Genomic DNA, 19,859 nt, shown 5'->3' with positions numbered 1-19,859 from the left:
CGTATCCAGGTGTTAGAATGGCCAAGTCAAAGTCCAGACCTGAATCTAATCGAGAATCTGTGGAAAGAGCTGAAAACTGCTGTTCACAAACGCTCTCCATCCAACCTCACTGAGCTCGAGCTGTTTTGCAAGGAAAAATGGGCAAGAATTTCAGTCTCTCGATGTGCAAAACTGATAGAGACATACCCCAAGCGACTTGCAGCTGTAATCGCAGCAAAAGGTGGCTCTACAAAGTATTAACGCAAGGGGGCCGAATAATTTTGCACGCCCCACTTTTCATTTTTTTATTAGTTAAAAAAGTTTCAAAAATCCAATAGATTTCGTTCCACTTCACAATTGTGTCCCACTTGTTGGTGATTCTTCACAAAAAATAAAATTTTTATATCTTTATGTTTGAAGCCTGAAATGTGGCAAAAGGTTGAAAAGTTCAAGGGGGCCGAATACTTTCGCAAGGCACTGTAGAAGTAAAGAATGTAGCCAAGAAGTTCTCAATCTGCACTGTCTTTTCTAATCTGAATGTTTGTTCTGGTCAAATGACACAATGCACTGAAGCTAGGGGAAGCCAGGCAGTTATAAACTTCTCTATACAGCATAATTTTCATGTAACTATAGAGATAAGATCTTATTCTATATAAAAAGTGCACAGTTTTCAGTAGGTTGGTATACCTACAGCCTTAAAGCGAAAAAAAAAAGAAAAGCTAAGCAAGTCAGCAGCTACAAATACTACAGCTGCTGACTTTTAACCACTTGCCGCCCGCCCTATTACAAATTGACGGTGGCAAAGTGGTTTCATAATCCTGATCGGACGTCATATGACGTGATCAGGATTATGAGCCGCTGCGCGCCCCCGGGGGGCATGCATCGCGGCGATCGTTGTTGCGGGGTGTCAGTCTGACACCCTGCAACTACGATCTCGGTAAAGAGTCTCCGACGGAGACTCTTTAGCACGTGATCAGCCGTGTTCAATCACGGCTGATCACAGTGTAAATAGGAAGAGCCGGTGATCGGCTTTTCCTCACTCGCATCTGTTAGACGCGAGTAGAGGAGAGCCGATCGGCTGCTCTTCTGACAGGTGGGGGTCTGTGCTGATCGATTATCAGCACAGCCCCCCCGAGGATGCCCACACTGAACCACCAGGGACGCCACCAGACCACCAGGAATGCCCAGAATAAGGTATGCCACCCTAGACCACCAGGGATTCCAGTCAGTGCCACAATGGATGCCAATCAGTGCCCATAATGGATGCCAATCAGTGCCCATAATGGATGCCAATCAGTGCCCACAATGGGCATCACTGATTGGCATGCATTATTGTTTGGCACTGATTGGCATCCATTAGTACAGTATATTATTATACAATGCCGCCTATCAGTGCCCACCCGTGCCACCTATAAGTGCCCACCCGTGCCACCTATAAGTGCCCACCCGTGCCACCTATAAGTGCCCACCCGTGCCACCTATCAGTGCCCACCCGTGCCACCTATCAGTGCCCACCCGTGCCACCTATCAGTGCCCACCCGTGCCAATCCGTGCCGCCCACCCGTGCCAATCCGTGCCGCCCATCCGTGCCGCCCATCCGTGCCACCTCATCAGTGCCGCCTCATCAGTGCCCATCAGTGTCCATCAGTGAAGGAGAAAATGTACTTATTTACAAAGTTTTGAAACTGAAACAAAAAAAAAAAAAAAACTTTCAAAATTTTCGGTATTTTTTTATTTGTTTAGCAAAAAATAAAAACCGCAGAGTTGATCAAATACCACCAAAAGAAAGCTCTATTTGTGGGGAAAAAAATGATAAAAATTTCATTTGCGTACAGTGTAGCATGACCGCGCATTTGTCATTCAAATTGCGACAGCGCTGAAACCTCAAAATTGGTCTGGGCAGGAAGGCGTTTAAGTGCCCGGTATTGAAGTGGTTAAAATAAGGACACTTACCTGTCCAGGGCACCTACGATGTCCTCATCCGAAGCTCTGGGCAGAGGTGCCAGCATTGCTAGGAAGGGAATCAGGAAGCCTGGTTCCCTACTGCACATGTTTGAGTTGCACTGCGTGTTCTGAGTGGTCCCTGTCGTCTTCTGGGACATGTGTCTCCCCCAAAAGACAGCGGGGGGGATGGAGGAGGGGCCGGACATGGAGTAGATTGCATCAGAGATACTGCATTAGACAGGTATCTGCTCACCACTCCCCCCCTGAAAGGTGCCAAATGTGACACCGGAGGGGGGGGGGGGGTGAGTGGATACGGACAGCAGAATCGGTTGTTTTTTTTTTGTTTTTTTTCTTTACAACATGTCTATACCTGCTCTGTGCAATAGAAATCATCTTCTCGGGTCCCCTGCCCATGCTCCTGGCTCCTCCTCTCTTGCTGGTGCCCCCCGACAGAATCCCATGGGGACACTCGTGCTGTGTCCATTGACACAGACTGTGAATGGCCAAGTAGAGGGACCAGAGGCACAACACCAGAACTGGTGTCTGTAATAAGGCACCATTCCAATGCAGTAGAGAAACAAAAGCAGAACTCCAATTGTACTTTCTGGCAGTTCAGTGAAGCTCAGAAACAACTATTCAAAGAAAAACAAATCACTAGTTTAAAAGGTGAACCATAGTAAATATTAAAGGTTTTATATAGCGTAAGGGCCTAGCTGACTGGATATACCCCGAGCAGACGTCTAGAAGACTCAAACACTACATAAATTATGTTCTTGAGGCTGAATTCACACTATGTGTGCTAAGCGATGTTTCACTGCATTGTTAACCATCAGTCCCCGCAAGGAAACACAACCATTTTCTGTGCATCTCATTCACACTGCAACCGCATTCTGGAGCTGTGTTACAGTGAGCCGAGATAAAATGTAGACTTGCTGCATGTTTCACAGCACAACAAACAGCATTGCATGTCACTGTACAGCAGTACAGCGCAAAGCACACTTTTGCACAGTGACATGAATTAGGTGTACTTTTTGTGGTAGGGCCCTTTAAATTGTTCCTTCTCTCCTGAACCAACTACAAAGGACCAAAGTCGGTTAAATTTAATCCAGCCCAGTCAACAAGCTGACACACAGTCATGCCAGGAAGAATAGGCAAGCGAAAAAAAACTCCAGGGTAACAAATGTTTTGTTTAGAGTGACTAGTATAAAACATATGTAAACAGCGAGGAGTGGTACACAGTACTGAATCATTACAGCATGCGTGCAATACAACTCAGTGCAATTCATTCTCCTGAAATGTCATGTTCCAAAGATATCACATAGCAGTCCTCATGACAAAATTCTTACTGGTCCAAAACACAACGATCATCAAACACACAGACACATGAAAAATGAGGTACTCCCCAATGGAAATCACTGAATTTGCACAGAAAATGATTTGATCAAACAGTGCCTACAGATAACGGTATACCCTCCATAAAAACACAATGAACATTTGCCCCCTTTCAATCGTTTATTCAATAAGAATATTAATAGATGTAATAGTGTGCTGTGGGAAAAGCAAGTACATCCCAGGTCTCAAAGGCTGGTAGTGTCCCCTCTAGCAAGAAATAACTTCTTGTAAGTGTTTTGCACAACTGGCCGCTCTCTGACATCAATTTGCTGACATTTCTGACAACTCACCAAAAAATTCTTTCAGTTGCAAGGTGTTTGAGGGTTTCCTTGCAAGAATTGTCTATATCAAATGCCACAACATTTCAACGATACTCAAATCAGTGCTTTGACTGGGTCAGCCCATCATTCGTTGATAGTATGCTATGTATTGCATTGACCACTTGCCTAGCAGGCCAAATCTGACATTTCTCTCCTACATGTAAAAAACATTTTTTTGCTATAAAATTACACAAAACCCCTAAACTTTATATATGTTTTTTAGCAAAGACCTTAGAGAATAAAACAGTGGTCGTTGCAACTTTTTATCTTGCACAGTGTTTGCCCAGCAATTTTCAAATGTGTTTTGGTGAAAAAAGTTTCAAGGATTTAAAAAAAAAAATAAAAAAAATTGTAAAGTTATAATGTGAAAGATGCCTGAAGCTAATATCGGTCTAGTTTGCGACCGATACCGTTTTTTTCAGAAAATGCCGGTATCGGCCTGTAATAATTGGCCTTACCAATAATCGGTCAATCCCCAATGTCTGTAACTGCAGGCATCAGATATCATTGCTCAAACCGGACAATGTCATATGACGCTGCGCAGGTGGGAAGCAGTTAAATTATCAATTTCTGGCTCAACTAATTTTCAAAGAGATCAATCAACTACTAGTACATTCACCAGCACCCTCACAGTTCATTGTGGATTACAAGCTGTCAGACAGAACTTTTAGTTCATTCATTCATAGAACTCTGAATGAATGAAGCGTCTGTGGGCAGAGTTCTTAATATTGACATGTGGGGTTGCTGCTTTAGAAACATGTTACACCTTAAGGCCTCATGCACACGGACGTTTTTACAGCCACTTTTTTGAGCTTCTTTTGCAGCTTAAAAACGGCTGTCCATGTTAGTCTATGGCTTCATGCCCACCTAGGCGTTTTTGAGCTGCAAATGGCATAGACGTTTTTAAGCTGTAAAAAAAACCCAGGACCAGTGCGTTCCGTGGCGTGGAGCTAGAGCTGTAAAAACGCGAATCGCGGGAAAACGCGCAAAAACGCGCATAAACGCGCAGCATATTTTCTTTGTTTTCTGAGTGCTATAGCCAAGAGATGTGTTTCTTAAACAACGCTACTTAACACTAACGCTAAAAAACGCGCAAAAACGCCAATGCAAAACGCGGTAAAAATCTTGTTTTTAACGACGACTTTTCCAGGCATCTGAGCTAGCTTTGCAGCCAGTTTTTTAAAACGTCCGTGTGCATGAGCATTTAAAGTGATAAATTCTTGTATTTCTGTTAAAATAACAAACATGTTATTTACAGCGAGGGAAAAAAGTATCTGATCCCCTGCGGATTGTGTACATTTGTCGATTGACAGAGAAATGATCAGTCTAATTTTAAATGGTCGGTTTATTTTAACAGTAAGAGAAAGAACAAAATTATCCAGAAAAACACATTTCAAAAGTCACAAACTGATTTTGCATTTTAATGAGTGAAAGAAGTATAAGTATCCCTTCGCAGAACATGGTGGTAAAACCCTTGTTGGCAGTCAGAGGTCAGACGTTTCTTGTAGTTGGCCACCAGGTTTCCACAGTGGGATTTTGTCCCACTCCTTTGCCGATCCTCTACTAGTCACTAAAGCGTAACTTCACTTTTGTTGAGGAAAAAAAAAAACATTCCCCTCTGGGTGATCTATGTACATTGGAAAGACTATTTGTTGCTACCTTTTGTTATTATGAAGTAATCCAATGCGTGTTTGTCTGCCTCTGTACTCAGTGGGTCTAATGGGGGTGGTTTCATAATTAACTGTCAGGTGTGCAGCTGCAGGGCACCAATGTGGAAATCTGCTGGGCCTGCATCCCTTTAGACGTGCTCCTACTGAAAGTATCTCTCCAAAAATGACATTTTCGTTGCAGGGGGTGTCTGAAATCTGACTTGGATATTAGTGTAGACTTCTGGGAAAACTGGTGAGCCAATCACATAAGCAGGAAATGTTTCTGGGGCGTAGCCCAGTACATTACTCTGCACAGAACTCCATGTAGCCATATTGCAATGCATTCTCAGAAAATGACAGTGGCTGCAGATTGAAAAGGAAAGGTAATTTTTAAAGGCGCTTTTCAGATGTTTTAGCTCTAAAAATAGCATTTGTAATTGCGCAACATATCACTAATTTACTATCAGATATATCAGTCTGGATGTCACACCACTTCCTCAAACTTAATCTATCCAAAACCAAACTCATAATTTTTCCTCTCCTGATCTCTGTCAAAATCAATGGCACAACTATAAGCCCACCCCCCACATTCCAAGGTCCTAGGCGTAAGTCCTGGACTCTGAATTCTCCTTTAAGCTCTGTCCAATCACTGTCCAAATCCTGCCGCCTCAACCTCCACAACATCTCCAAAATACACCTCTAACAAATGACACAACAAAGCTCTTAATTCACTCCCTGGTCATCTCTCGACTACTGCAATCCCCTCCTCATTGGCTCTACATAGTCCATCACCTCTTCAATCCATCATGAATGCTGCTGCCAGACTCATCCACCTTACAAATCGCTCTGTATCTGCTACTTCTCTGTCAATCCCTCCACTGGCTTCCGCTCCCCCAAAGATTAAATTCAAAATGTGAACAACTACTTACAAAGCCATTCACAACTCTGCCCCCAGCTACATCACTGATCTAGTCTCAAAATACCAACCTAATCGTTCTCTTTGTTCTTCTCAAGACCTCTTGCTCTCCAACTCCCTCATCCCCTCCTCTCATGCTTGCGCCTAGGACTTTTCCAGAGCCTCTCCAATCCTATGAAACTCCTTATCCCAATCTGTCCGATTATCTCCTACGCTATTAGCTTTTAGACAATACCTGAAAACCCTCCTCTTCAGAGAAGTCTATTTTACCTGCACCTAACAATTGTATTTTCATTTTCTCCATTTGGTCATCCTCCACAGCCATTACCTTTTTGTTCCACTTGACCCTCCCTTCTAGGACTAAGCGCTAACGAGCAGGGCCCTCTGATACCTCCAGTATTGAATTGTAACAGCAGATGTGCAGGGAGGTACAGTGGTGGGGCAGATGAGAAAAAGGGGTACAGTGGCGGGCAGATGTGCAGGTGGGGCTACAGTGGCGGGCAGAGGTGCAGGTGGGGCTACAGTGGCGGGCAGAGGTGCAGGTGGGGCTACAGTGGTGGAGCAGAAGAGAAAGTTACATTGGTGGAGCAGATGAGAAAGAGGGTTACATTGGTGGGGCAGATGTGCAGGGAGGTACAGTGGTGGGGCAGATGAGAAAAAGGGGTACACTGATGGGGCAGATGAGCAGGGGGGTTACAGCGGTGGGACAGAAGAGCAAGGGGTTACAGTGGTGGGACAGATGTGCAGGAGGTACAGTGGTGAAAGGGATGAGAAGGGGGTTCAGCGGTGGGGCAGATGAGAAGGGGGGTTACAGTGGTGGGAAAGATAAGCAAGGAGGGGTTCAGTGTTGGGGCAGAGGAGAAAGGAGGTACATTGGTGGGACAAATGAGCAGGGGGTTACAGCAGTGGGGCAGAGGGATGCAGAAAATAAAGTAGGTTCATCGGTGGAACACATGAGCAGAGGTTTACAGCGGTGGGGCAAGAGAGCATGGGGGTACAGCGGTGGGGCAGATGTGCGGGGGGGGGGGGGTTTACAGTGGTGGGGCAGATGTCCAGGGGTGGGGTGGGTTACAGTGGTGGAGCAGATGTGCAGGTGGGGTTACACTTGTGGAGCAGATGTGCAGGTGGGGCTACAGTGGTGGGGCAGAAGAGAAAGAGGGTTAACGTTGGTGGGGCAGATGTGCAGGGTAGTACAGTGGTGGGGCAGATGAGCAGGGTAGTACAGTGGTGGGGCAGATGTGCAGGGTAGTACAGTGGTGAGGCAGATGAGCAGGGTAGTACAGTGGTGGGGTGCATGAAGTGAAGGTGCCTGAATTGGGGCTGATCTGAGGCCTGAGTGTAGGATGTTAATTTCTCACTACTAAAGTAGTTTACACCATTTACTTTATAAAAAAATCCTTTTCGTGATTGAGAGCGTGAAGTTGAGATTTTTTTGTTATAAAATCAGGGCGCTCAATTTCTTTGAAAACATTTTTCGGCACAGTGCTCAAAAGGTTGCCTACCCCTAGATCAAAGGAATAAACTTGTGTGTAAATGCAGAAAGTTTAACCACTTAAAGCCTTTTTCTGATATTTGTTTCTTACAAAGTTAAAATCAGTATTTTTTCCTAGAAAAATACTTGGAATCCCCAAACATTATATTATATATATTTTTTTTAGCAGAGACCATAGGGAATTAAATGGCGGTTGTTACAATATTTTTGTCACACTGTATTTGAAAAATGGCCTTTCAAACAAATTTTTTTGGGGGGGAAAAAAAAAAAAAAAAAAAAACAGTAAAGTTAGCTCAATTTTTTTGTTTAATGTGAAAGATGTTGTTACCCCTGAGAATCGTGATCTATCTTCTAAGCAAAAAAAAAAAGAAATCATGATTCTTGTTTTAGCCAGAATCGTGCAGCTCTATTTCATTAATTAAAATGCAAATCAATTGGTAACTTTTTTAAATGTGTTTTTCTGGATATTTTTGTTGTTATTCTGTCTCTCACTGTTAAAATAAACCAACCAATAAAATTATAGACTGATCATTTGTCCGTGGGCAAATGTACAAAATCACTGTACTTAACCTGCTCTGCGCAGTGGATTTGCACAGAGCAGCCGGGATCCTCCTCTTTTCGGGTCCCTCATCAGTGCTCCTGGCCCCTCCCTCCCATTGAGTGCCCCCACAGCAAGCAGCTTGGTATGGGGGCACCCGAACCAAGCTTCAGCTCCGAGTATGCATACGGCCCCACCCCCTCGCTCTCCTCATTGGCTAAATTACTTTGACTGACAGCAACAGAAGCCAATGGTGCCGCTGCTGTGGTCAGCCAATCAAAAGAGTCCCGGACAGCCAAGAAACTTGTGGACATCGCTGGATCGAGATTAGTCTCAGGTATTAGGGGGGCTTCTACACAGGGTTTTTATTTTTATCTTAATGCACTTAAAAATCTTTTGCCTTTACAACCACTTTAATACGGGTGTAACATTTAACATGTCACTAAACTTCAACTTATTCTTTAAGGGCTCAGACGGGCAATCAGACCCATCCTTTGACCTAAGCCGCAGTCTGCTGTGAGTGAATCCACCTCGGAGCTGCATGCAGGCAGCCCAAAGAAGTGCATGCAGACACAGCAGCTGTATGTCAAAAATCTGACATATGGGCAGAAGCAGGTCCATGGATCTGACCTAACAGCATCTGCAAAAAATGCCAAAGGAATATAGCAGACTTCAATGCCTGATGTACTTTATTCAAGTTTAAAAAAAAAAAAAAAGGAGGGGGGGGGGGTGCAGTTTGTTGTCAACTTTATGTGTGCAAAATGCAAATGTGCAAATGCTTTAGCAGGTTCTGCACTGCATATGCCATCACACAGTTTTAGTGAGCCTTATACACCAACGCTTTCTTACTAGGAATTGGAATTGTATGTTTTTGCAGAGTTCAGGAAAACAATAAGTGGAAAGGAACATTCAATCTCACAGTAGGAAAAGTAAATGAGAATTATGGTGAAGGGGATCTCACTGTTGGAAAATATACAAGATACCAAAAACACGGATCATTCAAGCCAAACATGCGAGAAGTTCCCCAGACTCAGAGAAGGGAGATTTGTGCAGCACATTTGGCAAGTAAGGTAAAAGTGCAAGGAAACAAATGACAGTCCAGAATATTGATGAACCAGCAATTCCTGGATTTAATAATTTTCAGTGTAAAAGTGGCCCCGCTGAGGAAGTTCACAAGGAACGCAACGCGTACGGGGAAGAGCTCCGCATGAAGTCACCCGCTGCTGCCCTTCGGAACGAGAGACACGTCTGAGATTTTATGCCTGTAATCATTTTAAAATGTGAGTAGGCCATGTGTGGAGATAAATTTATAATCACACAGTGAGCACTTAGATCTTCTCTTTCTTATTATATATGGTCTGATACCCGTATTGAGCCTTTGAGAAGTCTGGAGAGAAGTGTTTGATCCGTTTTTTTTTACCCATTCGATATTGGGATCTGCTTGCATAACTACTTGTAAGCTCAGGAGTCCATGCCTTGAGGTGAGAGTACAAAATAAGATCGGGAGGTGGAGGGTCCCCCATTGTGTATTTTATTGTCACTGGTGAAGGCTTTCTGGGACCTGTTGTCCACTAACTCTCTGGACTGACTTTTACACTGAAAATTATTTAATCCGGGAATTGCTGGTTCATCAATACTCTGTACTGTAATTTGTTTGCGCTGCACTTTTACCTTGATACAATATTTACTACTTTGGAATTTTGTGATAACCCTTTATGTATGCAAGCTGAACATTAAAGAAGTATTTTATTTATATATTTCTGCGCTAACTGCACCTTCTGCTTTTATAAGTACAGAATCAAAGTTAAGGATTTGGCCTGGTGCTCGTTCCATGGCAGACATTATGTAACGGGCAACTTGAAGCATCGCTCTGCAGAGAACCGTGGTTGTCCAACAGTGGAGTGTGGAGGGGGGCGGAGGAGACTGGACCATTTCTTGCTTCAGTGCCCCTTCAATGTGTAAGTCTATAAGCAGGTGGGTGGGGCTCTGGGTATCCCCTTCCTTTCCCGCTTGAGTTATGCGAAATGGTCGTACGGGGCCTTTGCGACACATTGGGAATTTGAGACACTTTTCAAGTTAGCTTAGTAGTCCATTTCTTCACATGGAATGCACGGTGTCAGGTCTCCATGTTCACATGTCAGTCCTTCCTGTCCAGGTGGTGGCACGACATTCTGGGTGAGGTTGGGAAGATTTGGGGTATTGATAAGGACAGGTGGCGGCCGGGGGCATGGACAAAGGCATGGAGGAATGTCAGGTCCCTGTAGCTGCTGCTGTCTGTCTGGGTGTGTGACTTTTTTGTCCTTTCACGTACCCTAGATTTTTATATAAGATTGGATTTTTGAAAAAAGGCTGCATGCATGGGTTAAACGTGTAATCGTTTATTAGCCTGAGGGGGCATTTAGGTGGCGGTTAGGGCTTTTAGTTGAATTATTATTATGAAAATGCATCTTGGTTGACATATTTAGCTTTCTGTTTCTATGCTGATGTAAGCTATTTTTGTTTATTTTTATTTAATATTATGTTTCTAAGATTACAGAATAACAGTGTAAGATAATATGCAAAGAGGTTTGAGGGAAGCTTCAGAATGACAAAGATGGTTTTATTATAAATTATGTGAGCAGACTGCAGTTCCTCTTTAACTAGAGGGAAAATTCGAACGGGACGTGTGTAAATCTAGCCTCCTATTTTCACAAGTCTTTACGAAATAGTGGCCAATGCTCAATATCATGGAGAGAAAAAAAAAAAACAACAACCATCACAACACACGTGAACAGGACACATAGAAAACATGGTCTGGACAAACCTTCAGTGGTACTGTCCCAATATAGTAATAGGGGCAAGTATACCTCAATAAAATTAAGAGGTCATCCAGCACAGTGTACTAAAATAATAAAAGGAAAGTAATTAATAAAGTGCGTGTTACAAGTCAAAATATCATGGTGGGGCATCCAATATATCAAATTTACAGTTGTGCTCAAAAGTGTGCATCCCCTGGCAGAAATATTAAAATTTTGGCATCGATATTGAAAATATGACTGATCATGCCAAACGACTGTCTTATTTCAGGATAGTGATAATATGAAGCCATTTATTATCACACAATCATTTGGTTCCTTCTTAACTCAGAATTAAATCACCAAAATGACCCCGGTCAAAAGTTTCCATCTCCTGGAATGTCTGGCCTTGGCACAGACACAAATGGATTAAAACGCCAATTAAAAGGTTAATTTCCTACACTGTGGCTTTTTAAATTGCAATTAGTGTGTGTATAGTCAATGAGTTTGTTAGCTCTCACATGAATGCACTGACCAGGCTAGATACTGAGCAGAAAAGAACAATCAAAAGACCTGAGTAACAAGGTAATAGAACTTTATAAAGATGGAAAATTATATAAAAAGATATCCAAGATATTCCAGTCAGTACTGTTCTATCACTTATTAACCACTTAAGGACCAGGCCTCTTTTTCAGATGTGGTGTTTACATGTTTAAAACATTTTTTTGCTAGAAAATTACTTAGAACCCCCAAACATATTTTGTTTTTTTTTCTAACACCCTAGAGAATAAAATGGCGGTCATTGCAATACTTTTTTTCACACCGTAATTGAGCAGCGGTCTCACAAGAGCACTTTTTTTGGAAAACATTCACTTTTTTGAATAAAAAAAAAATAAGACAACGGTAAAATTATCCCTTTTCTTTCATATTGTGAAAGATAATGTTACGCAGAGTAAATTGATACCCAACATGTCATGCTTCAAAATTGCGCCCGCTCGTGGAATGGCATCAAACTTTTACCCTCAAAAATCTTCATAAGCGACATTTTAAAAAATTCTACAGGTTGCATATTTTGCGTTACAGAGAAGGTCTAGGGCTAGAATTATCGCTCTCACTCTACCGATCGAGGCGATACCTGACATGGTGTGGTTTGACCGCCGGTTTCATATGCGGGCGCTACTCACGTATGCGTTCGCTTCTGTGCGCGAGCTCGTCGGGACGGGGGGGGGGGTTTTAAAAAAAAAAATCTTATTTATTTTACTTGTTTTTATTTATTTTTAAACGGTTTAAAAAAAAAATTATAATAATAATGGTTCACTTTTACTCCTATTACAAGGAATGTAAACATCCCTTGTAATAGAAAAAAAGCATGACAGGTCCTCTTAAATATGAGATCTGGGGTCAAAAAGTCCTCAGATCTCATATTTGGACTAAAATGCAATTAAAAAAATAAAATTAAATGTAATTTTAAAAAATGAAAAAAATATACCTTTAGGAGGTATGGGCGGAAGTGACATTTTGACGTCGCTTCCGCCCTCCTATGGTATAGAGATGAGTGGGGGCCATCTTAGCCTCACTCATCTCCATACCCAGCCACCGGTAGGACCCGATCGCCTCCACAGCTACCGACGAGTCCAGTAAGCGGCGGAGGGCGCGGGAGAGCGACGGGAGGGGGGGTGGCACCTCTCCCGCCGCTGATAACGGTGCTCTTGTGGCGAACCCGCCGCGGAGACCACCGTTATCGTACACAAGACCGCCTCCTGTAAAGAGGGATACCTCGGTTGTGGCAGCAGCTGCTGCCGTTACAGAGATATCCCTCTTCAAAAAAAATGACGTATATTTACATGAGGCGGTCCTTAAGTAGTTAAGTGGAAAATTCGGGAATCTGTTGATACCCAGCCAAATTCAGACAGACCCAGAAGGACTACAGTCACAACTGTCAGAAGAATTGTTTGGGAAACAAAGAAAAGCCCACAGGTAACCTCAGGAGAAATACAGGCTGCTCTGGAAAAAGATGGTGTGGTTGTTTTTAAGGAGCACAATACAATGATACTTGAACAAAAATGATATGCATTGTCGAGCTGCTTTACTGCACCAATACCATTTAAGGCTGACTTTACACATATGCAGCCGGGGGTTTCAGTGCGGCAGTCTGGTGCGGTTGTGTTCACCGGTTCAGGTGCGACTTTTTACCTTAAATCGCACATGAATGGACCAAAAAAATAAAATTAAAAAAAAGCACAGGACTCTAAAAACCGTCACCGTGGCTGCTGCGCATGTGTGAACTGGCTCCATTGAAAGCCGTTCCAATTCAGATGTTATGCGAATTGGACGTGGTTAAAACCGCGTGAACCAAGCTAAGGATTTATAAGCTGCAATGTTACATTTTTTCTTTTTGGGTTTAATACAGCTTTAGATAGATCAAGGATATATATAGATCTGTATGTTTAACTTCTGGTTTTAACCTCAAAAACATTGGTGAAGAAGGTGTAGTGCTGCGATACAGGCTACACAGTGGAAATCTATGTGATGAAGGCTCAATTACACCGGATAGCGAGATATGTGTTTGTACTGCACATGCAAGAAAATGTATTCCAATAGGCCAAGTTCACACCATTGCAGTGTGTTTGAGTATCTAAGGCTCGGTTCACAGTGAGATTTCTGATGCAACTTGAATCAAACCGAATCGCATGACATTGGAAATCATTGTTCTCAATGGTGTCCGCTCACATCAATGCCACCCAGCACAGTGCAATTTTGGAAAGGTTTCTTGTGTTATTTTGGTGCAATTCCAGCACAACTTTGGCCCCATAGAACAAAAGAATGCATGAAGGTAACAAACCTTCACAACCACTTTAGGGCTTTATGCACACTAAAAAGCTAAAAACTGCTTTAGAACCGCTGGACAAAAAAATGCTAATGTTTTATCGTTTTTTGCAGGTGTTTAGCAGTATTTAGTAGCTCCAGTGTTAAGGAGCGGGGCGATCGGCATCCTTAACCAGGGAATAGCTGATTAAGGTGCGGGATGGGAAGCCAGCTGCCACGTCCTTAACGGATGAGTCCTCAGCTGTTGGTGAGGTTCTCCCCAGTGTAGATCCTTTGTCAATCATGTCACCTGCTGCCAGCACTGACCCAAAAAATAAATAAATAAATTAAAAACTTCAGTCATGATGAAGGCTCCTGCTGTCTAACAGCTCTTAAATAATGAAGGTGAGGTGCCACCCAGTGACATCAGGTGGGTCCACCCCATAGTTATTTAAGAGTGGTCAGATAGGGGGAGCTTTCGACAGGACCGTAGGGTTTTGTTTTTTTGCAGTGGGCGGCATAATTGACAATGATCTACACCAGGGGACATGGTGTAGATCCACAAACTTGTGTTATTTACTTTTTACACTATTTTGGTAAACGAGGAGGGGAGGTAAGATATGGGAGGCCCCTTGTTACAAAAGTGGAGGGGAAAAAAAAAAAAAGGATTTGGGGTCTTTTGGACACCAGATCTCTCCATATAGAGTACCTGTCATCCTTATTTCTATTACAAGGGATGTATACATTAAAGAGGAAGTAAACCCTGATGGGTTTACTTCCTCTTTGTCTCCCTGCAAAGGTAAAGCATAATGGACTACTATGCATCGCATAGTAGCCCATCCTGTGTCACTTACCTGGCACAGGAGCCTGCTGTCCCCTGTAGTGCGGAGCATCCATCTTCTTCCGGGTATCGCTGCTCCGGCCACTCACAGCACCAGAGCAGCGATGACGTCACACCCGCTAACGTCGATAGTGCGCTTGCGTGCCGCTGTCTACGGCGCATGCGCCGTAGACAGCTGTGACTGTGTTTTTGTAAATACATGGTTTAGGAGACATTTCTTGGACCTACAAGTAAGCTTTAATCTAGGCTTACCTGCAAGTCAAAGTGGTTTGTAAGGGTTTACAACCACTTTAATATTAACGTAAAAAATAAAGTAGGAATAGAAAAAAAAATTTTTTTTTTTTTAAAAAGTGAAAGGGACAGTGTAAAAATAAAAAAATATTTAAAAAGATGAACCCCCCCCACCCCCCCATGCTTGCTCGCATAACAAACGCATACGCAAGTCGCACCCGCATATGTAAATGATATTCGAACCACACATGAGGTATCACCGCAAACGTTAGAGCAAGAGCAATAATTCTAGCACTAGACCTCTCTAACTCTAATCAGGTAACCTGTAAAAGGCATTCAAATCATCAACTATGGAGATTTGTATCCACTGTAGTTTGTCGCCATTCCACAAGCATGCGCAATTTTAAAGCATTACATGTTGGGTATCTATTTACTCAGCGCAACATCATCTTTCACATTGTACAAAAGAACTGGGGTAACTATTCTGTTTTGTTTTTATTCATTAGTGTATGTTGTCCAAAAAAAATTGTGTTTGCAAAACCAATGCACAATTACAGTGTGACATACAAAATTGCAGTGATAACCATTTTATTCTCTAGGGGTTGTTGCTATAAAAAAATAAAGTATAATGTTTGGGGGTTATAAGTAATTTTTTTTTAGCAAAACATACGGATTTAAACTTGTAAACAAAAAGTGCCATAAAAAGCCTGGTGTTAAATGGATTAAGGTAATCACAGAGGATAAGGGGGCACTCTACATCTGGAGAAGAGAGAATTAATCTCCAAATAGGGAAAGGCTTCTTCACAGTAAGAGCTTTGAGAATGTGGAATAGACTCCATCCAAAGGTGGTTCTGGCTAGCCCATTAGATTTCTTTAAAAAAAGGCCTGGATTCTTTCCTAAATGTACATAATATAATGGGTGCCCCCAAAGGTTGATTTCCATGGGGGAACAATTGGGCATCAATTGACACAGACAGCAGGACTTGGCCATTGGCTCCTGCTGCTATCAATATATCCAATGAGGAAATGACAACGCAGCTGATCGATCGCGGCCAGATAAGTAAAAAAAGGGGGTGGGGTGGCTCTGGCGGACAGCTGTAACACAAGTATTTCACATTAATGCATAGAATGCATTTAAGCAGAGTTCTGACTTCCCCTCAAAAAAATTTAAGTCAGCAGCTACAACTACTGTAACTGCTGACTTTTAACATTAGGGCACTTTACCTGTTCTGGAGTCCAGAGCTGCAACCACCGTTTCCATCTGCTGTCAGGTGCTGCTGCCATCGCCGGTATGGGAACCTGGCAGTGGAGCCTTGCGGTTTCACGGCTGGGTCCCTGCTGCGCTGTGCTCTCCTACAGGCCAAACAGTAGGGGGAGGAGGAGGAGGGACTACCGATGTACCTTGCTGCAGCGAGGTCTGATGGAAGTGGGGACAAGTACCCCCCCCCCCCCAAAAAAAGGTGCCAAGTGTGGCACCAAAAGGGGGTGGGGAGACATAAGCAGAAGTTCCAATTTTGGGTGGAACTTCGCTTTAAGGTAAAAACCATAAAGCCTCTTACACAAGTTACGATTGTTGGCAGGGGATTGTCTTGACAGACTGTTGTCCTAAAATCTGATCGTTAGTACGCTCTGAAAATTGTTGCCAACTTTCTGCCAACAAATGTTGGACGGCAGGTTTATAAATTTTTGAGGACAACGGTTTGACGATTTTCGTATGGTCAGTACACAAATCCGCCCCACAAAAGTCGAAGGTACAAACACCGATGCTCGGAATAAATGCTCACCAAACATGAAATTAGCAGAAGAGTCCCAAAGGGTGGCGCTCAAGAGCTGAAATTCATCGTAGTACGTCACTATGTTCATGTTTGTTGCGCGACAATTGTGTGCCGTTAGTATGCAAAACAAGATCCTGGTACATGCCCTTAAAACAAAAAACAGACGCTCGGTTGGCCAACAATCATACCGTGTGTATGAGGTTTAAGACTTTACAACACCTTTAAACTCTACAGGGCTCAGTGAGGAGAGGTCTGATATTTGATTGGAGGGAAGAGACATGCTTCCCTTTAAAAGCAGCACATAGAAACAGAGCTGAGGCCGTCAGATGAAAGACCATTCCCTTTTACCCTTGGTGTCAGGAAAACTTGTCAGAAGTGCTTTGACAGAGGATCAAGGCAGCAGACGGGAATGACAGGGCTTTTTCACACCATAGGTGTAAGAACTGATAGTAAAACCGAGCAAATTTCACAGACACAGTTTTTAGGCACATTGACAAAAGTTTTCATGCACAATAGTTTGTGGTGTGAACAAGACATGTGTTGACATCACATCAGTTTTTTTTTTCCGTCGCGAAAACTGCATACACATTGCAAATTCCTGAGCAGAATGGTATCCTATGCAGATACAGTGTTGTGAACAGGACACACAATTGTTTTTTTTTCTTTTGGTGCCCTTGCAGAAAAACTGATGTCTACACATGGTGTGAACGAGGCAAGTCTGTCATAATGTGCGACGCATACTAGAGCTGCACGATTCTGGCTAAAATGAGAATCACAATTTTTTTGCTTAGAAGATAGATCCTCTCACGATTCTCGCAGTGCAACATCATCTTTCACATTAAAACAAAAAAAATTGGGCCAACTTTACTGTTTTTTTTTTTTTTATTCATTGAAGTGTATCTTTTACCCAAAAAAATTGCATTTGAAAGACCGCTGGACAAATACAGTGTGACATAAAATATTGCAGCAATTGCCATTTTATTCCCTAGGGTCTCTGCCAAAAAATATATAATATAATGTTTGGGGGTTTCCAATTAAAGAGGAAGTAAACCCGCCCAAAAAATTTCCATTTTACTAATGTTACTCTAATACTGTACATCAGCCTTCATTCTGTATATGTTATATCTCAAAACGAGCGCTGTAAATACCTTTTTTCTCTTTTCCAAATTATCTTCCTTCCGGGTATCACCCGCGCCATTTCAAATTGGGGCTTTGACGTCCTTTCCGGACGTCATTTCCGCCCTTAGTTAGATTTCACTCCGGAAATCTCGCGCATGCGCCGTAGCGTCAATAGAAATCCTAACCAAGCCTCGATCTCGGTTGCCGTTACTAAGGCAACAAAGCATTCATTCCCCTGCGTGACGTCTTCAGTCACAAGGGGGAGTGTCAGGAAGAGCAGGGATAGGATTACAACGCGAGACTTCTCCTCTGCCGCAATGAGGAGAATGCCTCGTATTAAAAAAAGGCAGAGAGGCAGGAAGATGAAAGTCGGCAATACAGTATACGCCGCATTCGCACGACCACACAGCGCAAGCGCGGCTGACGTCACGGAAATGTAAACGGCGGTTTTTACGAAAATGTGACAAGTAAGTTCACTTTCTCAGGCAGCGATCAGCTGCCTGAGAAAATTATTATCTAACAAGCTAAACATGTGTAGGAGGGTTTACTTCCTCTTTAATTATCTAGCAAAAAATATTGATTTTAACTTAAGCAAGTAGTGTCAAAAAGATTTAGACTTTAAGTGGTTAAACTTCCTGCATTTAAACATTGTTGAAAACTTGGCAGGCTGCCTTTATTTACACAGAAGTTCTCTTTGATCTAAGAAGGAAGCTTAGTTACAATGTTTCAAGTTGAAGACTTGGTAGACTGTTTTCTTTTGACAGCTGAGTGAGCAGATAGTCTGTCCACTTGTTTATATGAAAGAATTGACAAACTCTGCAGGAGAGATGGGGGGGGGGGCGGATGAATCGAGATCACAATTTTTTTTAACAATTAATTGTGCATCTCTAATGCATACTAGCACACATTGGCTTAAATCAGCGGGGGAGGGGGTGACTTTACTACCTCTTTCTGCATTTTTCCAATCAGAATGCATGTAAATGGACATAAACACATCACAACTGTGCAGTAATGTGTGTCCATGAAACTTAGGCTGGATTCACACCTATGCATTTTTGTGCTTTTTGCATATTTGCTCTACAGAACGTGTTCCATAGGAAACCATGTTAGATGGACTGCAGTGCAAATCTGCAAACTGCAAAAAGAACTAAAACTGCATAGGTGTGAAGCCAGCCTTAGTGAGAATGAGAACTAACATGCAGTGAAGGAGCCTGCAGTGTATATGAGCCCTACAGCAGTGTGATCGCTGTATGACTGGCAGTGTTCTGCGTGTCCGCTGTATGACTGGCAGTGTTCTGCGCGACCGCTGTATGACTGGCAGTGTTCTGCGCGATCGCTGTATGACTGCCAGTGTTCTGCGCGACCGCTGTATGACTGCCAGTGTTCTGCGTGGTATGCAATCATCGTCGTTGATTTACTAAAACTGGAGACTGCAGAATCTGGTTCAGTTCTGCATAAAAACCAATCAGCTTCCAGGTTTTATTATCAAAGCATAACTGAACAAGTTGAAGTTGGAAGCTGATTGGTTACTATGTAGAGTTGCACCATATTTTGCACTCTCCAGGTTGAGTCAATAAGCCCCAGTGTGTTCTCCAAACTTGTTATGACAGGAGCCGCTCCTTCGGTGTGGTGCAGCGCCGAGCCTGGCCCGGGCACACGGCGGATAGAAGCGGGCAGTGCGCTCAGCGCTCTCACTCACACAGGGAACTCTGGGTAACGTGTTGCTAGGAGAAGCGCTGCACGAGTTAACCGTCCCGTCCAAGTTGTGCTCGGTGACAGGCCGGGGCGGGCACTTACCGTGATAGTCGGGGGGTCACAGAGCAGGAAACGCAGGAGGTGTGCCGGCGGGCCTCCAGTCCCTGTGAGGGGGGCGGCTAGAGCGTACAGTCCCGGCTCCCGCAGCTGTCACACACAAGGGGGGGAGCAGCAATCTTTGGAAAGGACGGCAACAGCGGAAAGAGCTGATTCTTCCGCTTCCGCTCACGAGGGGAGGAGGGGACGAAGGGGGTTCCGGTGTACGCGGCCTCAACCGACCTGCGGGAGGCGCTCTGCTCGTGCCGTGCAGTGGGCGTGACACGAAGAGT

At 43.4% G+C, this 19,859-nt stretch overlaps 1 protein-coding gene across 1 annotated transcript in view; it reads right to left on the bottom strand.

The window, feature by feature from the left end:
• The window catches only part of LOC143934136 (serine/threonine-protein phosphatase 6 regulatory subunit 1-like), a gene marked incomplete in the record, with an annotated part of 277,801 nt that extends 257,942 nt beyond the window's left edge, over positions 1-19,859 (bottom strand). The window contains 1 exon segment of the mRNA XM_077457496.1: positions 19,573-19,859.

This window comes from Lithobates pipiens, unplaced genomic scaffold (genome assembly GCF_037356315.1).
Source record: "Lithobates pipiens isolate NorthernLeopardFrog02 unplaced genomic scaffold, aLitPip1_a1.2 Scaffold_27, whole genome shotgun sequence".
NCBI classification, from domain to species: Eukaryota; Metazoa; Chordata; class Amphibia; order Anura; family Ranidae; genus Lithobates; species Lithobates pipiens.
The sequence above is the reverse complement of the archived record's forward strand: the minus strand, read 5'-3'. Positions and strand labels throughout refer to the sequence as shown.